Source organism: Charadrius vociferus, unplaced genomic scaffold, assembly GCF_000708025.1.
Source record: "Charadrius vociferus isolate BGI_N301 unplaced genomic scaffold, ASM70802v2 scaffold218, whole genome shotgun sequence".
Lineage (NCBI taxonomy): Eukaryota > Metazoa > Chordata > Aves > Charadriiformes > Charadriidae > Charadrius > Charadrius vociferus.
In genome coordinates this window covers 425,251-433,497 of record NW_009650084.1, presented here as the reverse complement: position 1 = coordinate 433,497, position 8,247 = coordinate 425,251, and positions in this window count along the sequence as shown.

Sequence of the window (8,247 nt, the reverse complement as noted above, 5' to 3'; positions counted from 1 at the left end):
TTTCCCTTATTAAAAATTTAGTATTTTACAAAACAAAGTGACTGGGAGACTCTAAACTGCTGCTGAAAGTGTCTTGGCCCTCAGGGTAGAGAATGCATTTTAAAACCTGTCACCTTTTTTTATTTCAGCCCTACATCTCCTCTTTATCTCCACAAGCAGCCCACGTCACCACATGCGCCATTAATTCTGGTACTTTCAAATCAAGCAGAAGAAATAAACCAGGCTGTAGCCCTTCCTTTGTGCTGCCATAATGAACCAAGCTTGGAATTTGGAAGATAAAGTGCTGACATTTTAACTTTTAATTGAAGAATTTCTTCCCCACAGAGGTATCAACAGGGAGCGGTACATCATCCTTTCTTTTAAAGTTGAAGGCCAAGTTCCTCTGCTGCTTTTGAGCCAGCATGGGTACAGCCACAAGTGGGATGGTGTGAAGGTGGCCCCTTCCAGGGCTGAAAGGCACAGCTGAGCTAAAGCAGTGGCCGCTCCAAGTCACTGTGATAGCTAGTGAGAGTGGTGGAGTGCCGGACTCTGACACCCAGAGCTCGCTTCCTGTTTGCGTATCCTGCACTGTCTCCAGCTAAATGCCGTTCATCCCGTTCACTGCCGTATTCTGCCAAGCAGCCAGGAATCCTTATGTCTCCAGCTAAGATCACACAACGTCCTGCAGGAGGACCCAGCCTCTAAGTCAGGTTTCATGGCCTTCTTTCTGTTACACCTGCACATCTTTATTTAATCCTAAACACAAGCTTCTAAGAATTGGCAAGCTGCTCCTCTGCTGTGCAAAATAAATGCTGCAATTGTGATCTTTTTGATGGATGTATGCACTGGAGAGACACTGGACTACTACAGGTGCCCATCATCCTGTATCCCCCTCTAAATAATTACCCGGGTGGTTCCTAAGGACTCTCTGGGAGCGAGAAAGAGACCCACTCTACATTACTGGAATACCTCTCCACAGCTGGTGCATTTCCTTCTAGGGTGAGCTTTAAAGGCTGACCCGCTCGTCTCTGCTGTTCCTCTCCCTCTGCTCTCTTCTTCCTAGTTGAGCCACACTACCAAACTTCGCTGTTCTCCTTACCAAGACATTTTTGATACAGTGGAAATTGCAGTGCATGTCAGAATATTACTCTAATTTCATATTTCATTGTCTAGAGTTTCTGAAGAATACTGTGAGTTTAAGTTTAAGAAGTACATCAATAGAACAATTAGGAGATCAGTTTGACAAATGTTGCAGTAGATTACAATTCTCGAGGGGTTCCTGAGTGTGGAACTTGACTCTTGACTCTCCTCAGTTTCCTGTAAAACAGCCTGTCACGGGAAAGGAGGAGGACCTCGTAACTGAGGCTTTAAAACTGAACTGAGCAAAGCTGTTGAGAATATACTGAGGAAACAACCTTTCACGGGAAGAGAGAGGTGCAAGGAGCTCTTTTCCCTCACTAAGACTGTATTATACATTGTCCTTGACTTTAACAGTGTCTACTACAGCAGACATGAAGGGCACCAGACTAAATTAGGCAGCAGCTCATATGAGCAAAGGTACAGGATGCCTCACTTACCTCTGGCTTTAAAAAAATTTATAATTTGAATGGATAGTATAATTCTCTGTGCTATTAAAGGAATTTTTGAAGATGCCTTGAGATAGGCAAAATAATTGAACAAATTTTATGTTTACTACTTAGAAGTGTAACTGAAATTGTGCCTGTTATAAAAATATCATTACCACATCTGTATTTCAGATTGATGTATTCTTTTGGTGATGGCATAGTTTTGAAATTTAAGCTGCATTTTCCAGAGGAGTTTCCTTATGTATTCCGAAAATTGATGATCTGTTCCTGTTTGGACTAGTATAAATACCTCTCTATATATATTTTTACTTATGCACAAACTAGTGTAACAGTTCACAACACAAACTAAGGGGTTTTTTTTGTTCAGTCACACTTCCGATGTGTTATTGTCAGTGCATTTCAAACATACCTTTATTAATCATCTTGCAGAGGTACTCATCCAGCTTATACAAACTTAGGCTCTATCAAGATAAGAATATTTTAAAAAAAACAACAGGTACTTCTCTGAAAACCCTTTTTTCACTTTAGTTTTCAAAGATTTTTTTCCAATAAAAAGCCTTTCTGTTGTGCAGTCTTTACTGTAACACTGGATTATTCCTACCAATAGGAATTTCCTCACCAAGGTCTGGCATGTTATTTCTGTACCTCTCAGTCGTTGACCTACAACAACTCAAAGAAAACCACTTTAATCTATCAAAGGAAGAGTTCAATTTTCAGAGATTTTATTTTTGCATTGAGTCAATCCTTTGGAACGCACCTGAAAGAAAAGATATTCCCATGTTTTACTAAAACCATGTTGACTGTTCCATGAAGTAAGATTAGGGTACAGTGACTTCATTTAGTTATTACAGTTATTAGTTATTACAGTTATTAGTTATTATGCAAATCCTTAGCATGTTTCACTTTCGTACTAGCACATTCATATCATGGATTGTATGTGTTCTGATGTTTCATGTCCTCATATTCTGTGTTAATGGAGATGTATAATTATTAGGACTCTGAATACATTATATTTGACATCTTTGCATTTTGTTATGCCCGTCTCCAAACTACTGCAAAAGACCTTCATCTTTGCCTTTTGGTTACCCTTTGCATTTTGTTTTGTCTTCCTTTCTTAAATCCTCTGAATGAGATGAATTCCCTTCTTTCAGTGATCAATAAGATTTTCCTGAAGGAAGCAGTGTTGTCATCAGCCCAGCTAGAGGACAGTTGTCAGTCTTCAACAGTCAAGTCCATTTCTCACAATACTGTTGCCTTGATATGGTTATGAGCTACACCACAAGAATGATCTCCAGTGCATCACCCATATGACTTCTCATTATCTAGCTTTATTAAGAGATAAGTAACAATGATTTCTGGTATCATGTAGCAATTGTTTTTTTGTAAGGGCAATGTACCTTTCTTCAGTACGTTCTCCTATGACTCTAAATATACGTGACATTTAACTTGACTTTTATCCTGCTCTTTTCAGTTTGCTTCTTGCTCCCGCTGGGATATCCCACTTCTTCACCCAGCACACAGATATCCACGGAGCTCCTTGTGACAACACGTTGTGAATGCTAAAAGCTTATAGAGTTCAAAAACTGACTGCACAAATGACTGGGTGAAAAGTCTACTGAAGGCAATTAAAGACCTGCTTTTGACAAACATGTACCTATGTGTCATTTGTTTATCTCAGATGCCTCTGAACACTGTTATGAATAGCTATACCTTTTCAAGTCCCTCTTTAAGCTGGCAGACAGAGTCTTTTAAACCTTCAGCTAATAAAACCACACCACACCTTGGAAACCGGCTGGCGCCAGGAAGCAGAATTTTTCAAGTGAATTGTCCAGCAATCGTCTTTTAATAGCCATCGACTATTTTAGTCAAATAGTCAGTGGTTATTAACCTCAACCTCATGGCTAATTCTCTTGTTCCGTTCACTTTCTGTATGATTTCCTTATACTGCCCAGCTGAACTAAGGCAATGTATTCCTAGAGGGACTGTACCAGTAACCATGCCAATAAATACTATTTATAAACTAAGAACAAAGGAAATTACTTCCCTGACCGTCATGACCCTGTGTGACTGGGCAAGATGGCCTATTAAGAATCCTGAGTTTGGCTTCAGCAATGACTGGCTTACCTTTCTGTTGGGGGTTCAAATAATGGGAGGAGGAGACAGGCCCCAAACTTTTTGAGGAATACAAAAGCTGTCCAAGTACTATGGTGAAGAGTTAAGAGCTTTGGGGTCATTTAAGCTGCTTCACACTGGCAGTCTCCATGACTGGATCTCTGAGCCTGGGCCTGGGCAACAAACCCTGGTGAGAGAAGGAGTCACGGAGGAGGGCTGGAAGACATGGGGTTTTTTGCTTCAAATTTTACTAAAAACAAACAAACAACCTTCCCCCAAAGACACCACCACCATCAAGAGCCCACAAGAGATTTCCAGAAGGGTTTACTGAGAAAATAGCTCTTGCAAGAGAATGAAGCCAATGTAATGGGACTTAGTACCAGACCAGACCCTTCTACAGAGAAATGGTGTAAATGACAATACTACAGAAGGGATGAAAAAAGTAGCCGGAGAGTCATGCCTGTCAATGGTCCTGGAAGATGGAAAGTGATGAGTTGCTTCCATTGTCTGGTACTACTCAGTATTGTCACTGGCGGCCTTGGGATATAAGGTATATTAAATTTGCAGAGAACATAAAGTTGGGAAAAACTGTTAAGTATCTTGGAGGAAGTATGCTGGTACACAGACTTAGAATTCAAAATTATTTTGTACATTGCCCAACCATTGGGCATCGCCCTTTAAGAAAGATGTGGCCTGCACAGAGTGTGATGACACAGAGACCAGAGGGAAGCAATGGGAATGTCCACTAACCTAGAAAACGTGACCTGTGAGGAAAGACCAAACAGATTGGTCTTGTTTCAAACAAAGAAGAAAAAACTTCAGGGACACACAGGATACAAATTTCATGTGTGACCAAACTCAGCTCCAAAGCGTTCACCAGCATAATGACAACCTGCAGGAGAAAAGACAAAACCCTTCAAAGCTACAGTGTGCCACAAGAAAGCAGCGGGAGAGATCAAGGGCATCATGGAGGCCTTCAGGCCCAGTGCTGACAGGGTACTTTTTAGGTGAGAATGATTATCCTGACAAACAGGCCATGTTCCATGCAATACACACATTAGAAGAACTCTTAACGACTCTTGCCAGCCTAACCTTGTAGTGTGGGGACTCTTGGGCACAAATCTAGAAAATTATTTAATTTTGACATATGAGCAAGGTACATGAGCCAGGCATCTGAGAAACAAAGACCTTAAAAATATTAATTAAGAAAATTCAGGTCCAAGCTAAACATCAAAATGGTGAAAAAAATCCTTTAGGCCTCAGAGACAATCAGCAACATAAATATAAAATGAAGTTCTACCACACTAACAACGCATTGAGCTAATTAACAAGCGTTAAATAATGCATCCTAGAACACATCTGTTTAGCAGCCTTTGCATTGGCATCGTGAAAGCACTGTCAGTGATACACAGATCCTTCCTCAGTTTCACTGAACTGCAGAGACTCCAAAGTTACAGTAAAAGCTCTCATTGTTAAGTGTAAAAGCTCCACCTCAACACATTTCTCATACGCTAGTATGCTCCTGCTCCCGTAGGCCTCATTTATAGCAATGTCTGCCAGCTTTGTGATGGTCACACACTTTGTAACCACACATACATTCCTTAAACCAAACACCACTGGTGATCTTGCCTTTAGACTGGGCCCCGAGGTGCACCTCGGACAGCCTGCCTCATTCAGTGTCTTGGCTTCCGTTTAGCAGCCTCCGTACCTGATGGTGACCCGTACTTCTAGCTGTCTGCTCTGTGTTAAAGTCATTTTCTCTGAAGGACTCTGTTAAACTTGTAGCATAATCCAGACAGATTTGCTTCACTGCATTGCTTTTGCCTCAGGAATCACTTACCTTATCAAATATATTGTTAGTCTGATATGATCTAGCTTTGATGAACCATACTGTAATTGAACCCATTTTTCACTGACCTCTAAGACCTTCCCCGGTCAAATTAACAGAGCATGGTGTTGCTGGTCCCCTTAATCCTTCTGCCTTTTTATAGCAGAGGTTTTCTATTCTCCAGTAACTGTGCTTCACCTCCAACTTGGCTGATTCATTGAAAATGTTGCTCAGGACTTGAAAAGATAGCTACGAATTCTTCCAACATTTGGGGTGCAATTTTCCTGGCCCTGTCACAAGAAACAGCCTAAGGTACACTTCCACTTCACATCTGCTAATGTCATCATTTACCTTATCCTCACTTGCTTTAGGTTCTCTGCCAATACCCTCATATAAATAATCTTTTGCTTGAAAACCGAGGCAATGTATCCATTCAAGATTTGGAGCAGGCAAATCTTGAGCAGCTAAATGCCCATCCCTGGCATTTAGCGACCATACATCTTCCTTCTTTGAATCATTTTATTCATATAGTTGAAGAATTCTTTGTTATGTGTTACCCTTTTCTCTGCAACATCTGGCTCAGGTAGATTTTTATCCATTCTTACTCTCTGGTTGTGCAGTTTCTAACCCTGCAAACTGCAGGTCTCCTATTTCCTTTCCTGTAGGTTCACTCATGACTTTAATACCCTCTTTCAGGTAGTTACTAGGTCTACAGTTGTTCTCGACCTATTCCGACCTCTTTTAGGAGATGAGAGTGCTATACAGGATTTTTCATTTTGGATTTAAAGTATATCCGTGACTCTTCCACACTCAAATGCTTGAGTTTTTAGGTCCAGGCAGTTTTGAAAATCATTTTTCCATAGTTTCTTAATGTTTGCCCTCTGATATCCAGGACTGTAGGACCAGATCTATTTTTGACTCTCCTGAAATTTGCAGTGAAAAACATGAGTCATTCATCAAAGGTTACTTTTTATAACCAAATTATTTTTTAAAGGATTTATATTATCCTTTTTGTTTACTCAAAAGAGTTCTAAAGCAGCTTCCCTTTGGGCTGTTGTGTCTATTTGGTGGCTGCTGATAGAAAAAATCTATTGCCCACCACACCCAAGAATACATACAGTATTTGTTTTCCAAACTGTCTGGGGAATTAAAGCCTTCCCCAACCCTCCCTGTTATTTAGTGTTGATGGAAATCTCTATCCATAGCGATCCCTGAACCTGAGAGTCTATACCAGATTTTGGGGCTTTTATATCACTGTCATCCATGGTCACTTTTCAAGAAATGCTTTATTTGTACCATCACCTTTTCTGTCTTCTCAATCTATTACTTCTTTAATTTATATTAGTAATTAGTAACTAATAGGTAGTACAAATACCACCTCTGCCCTAATTTTTCTCTTTTCTTTAATCCATCCAGGTTAGAGGATGCAAAGAGAAAAAAGTAAGCTCCTGGCTTACTTGGCTTCATAGCCTAGTGGTGGTACCTGAGAAAGTTGTTTCTTTCCCTCTCACCATTTTCTGGAGAAATCAGCCAAAGACTGAGGAAGTTAAATACACATATACATATACATTTAGAGGTTTGAGCAAAAGAATAACAAGAATGTTAAATAGAGTTGCGTTTGTTGCAAGCGGGAGAACACACCTTAGCATAAGGAAAGCTCTTGGCAGATTATCAAAAATATTGTCCACAAAAAAAAATGTTGTGATGTTCTCTGCTATAAGGAAGTCCTGCAAAAGGAACAGCAGGCACCATAACAGCACAGCGGCTGTTGGCTCTTTCTTCTCAGTTGTTCCCAGACTCTTTCAGGCAGAAAAAATACATCCCTGAAGTCAGTAACAGGAGGAGCAGCAGCTAGCAGCTCCTGGGTAGCAGCAGGACAAGAGGCGTGATCTGCTGTGGGAATGAAATCTGAGAGAGGAGACAGCCAGTAAAGTTCAGAAATTGATAGCCACCACATAAGAAAAAGAATAGCCCTACAGTATCTCTTGAGTATTGTTGTTGCCTGTTTTAGCCTATGACTGCCTTAACCTATGTCTCCAAGATGCCTGCTTTTGTTGTTAATTTTATTAATATTTCTGGTTGCTGTGGTATTTCATTTCTGATTGATATCCACTTTTTTTTTTAAATAGGGAAAGGAAAGCTGAAAGGAAAGCTTGACAATTCTGATCTCCACAAGGTGACATACTGGTCCCCTGCCATAGGCCAAGAACAAATCAAGAAGCGCAGCCAAGCCTGAGACACAGGTAGAACACGTAATGAATGAAGTTATTGACCGTCACACAAACGAGGACCTAGTCCTCGTCCCTCCCTCCCCCCCAACACACTCAAAAGTCACCCTGGAGATGAGCTGCTGGTGGTAGGCAGGGGTAGTCGGGAGGAGAAGGGTGCCCAGCCCCAATACAAGGGCAGCTGTGCCTCATGAAGGACAAACCAGAAGGCGTCAAGGCGACTGACCCGCACCCATAGCCGACCTGGGGGGACTTTGTGCCACATCTTACGTTTTTGGGCAGGGTGGGTGGACCCTGGGGTGCCCCGGGGAAGGCGAGGTATGCAGGTAGCTGAGGGACCCGGGGCCGAGATACCCAGTGCCCCCATCCTGCCCACTGGGACCACAAGGCAGCTCGCCCCTTTCCAGGCCCGGGGCCAAGAGGCACAAGGCCTGGGCTGCTCCGTTTAACACGGGCCATCGAACGTCCGCTGAACACCACCCCTCCAGCCCGGGGGGGAGCTGTGGGCGGCCGA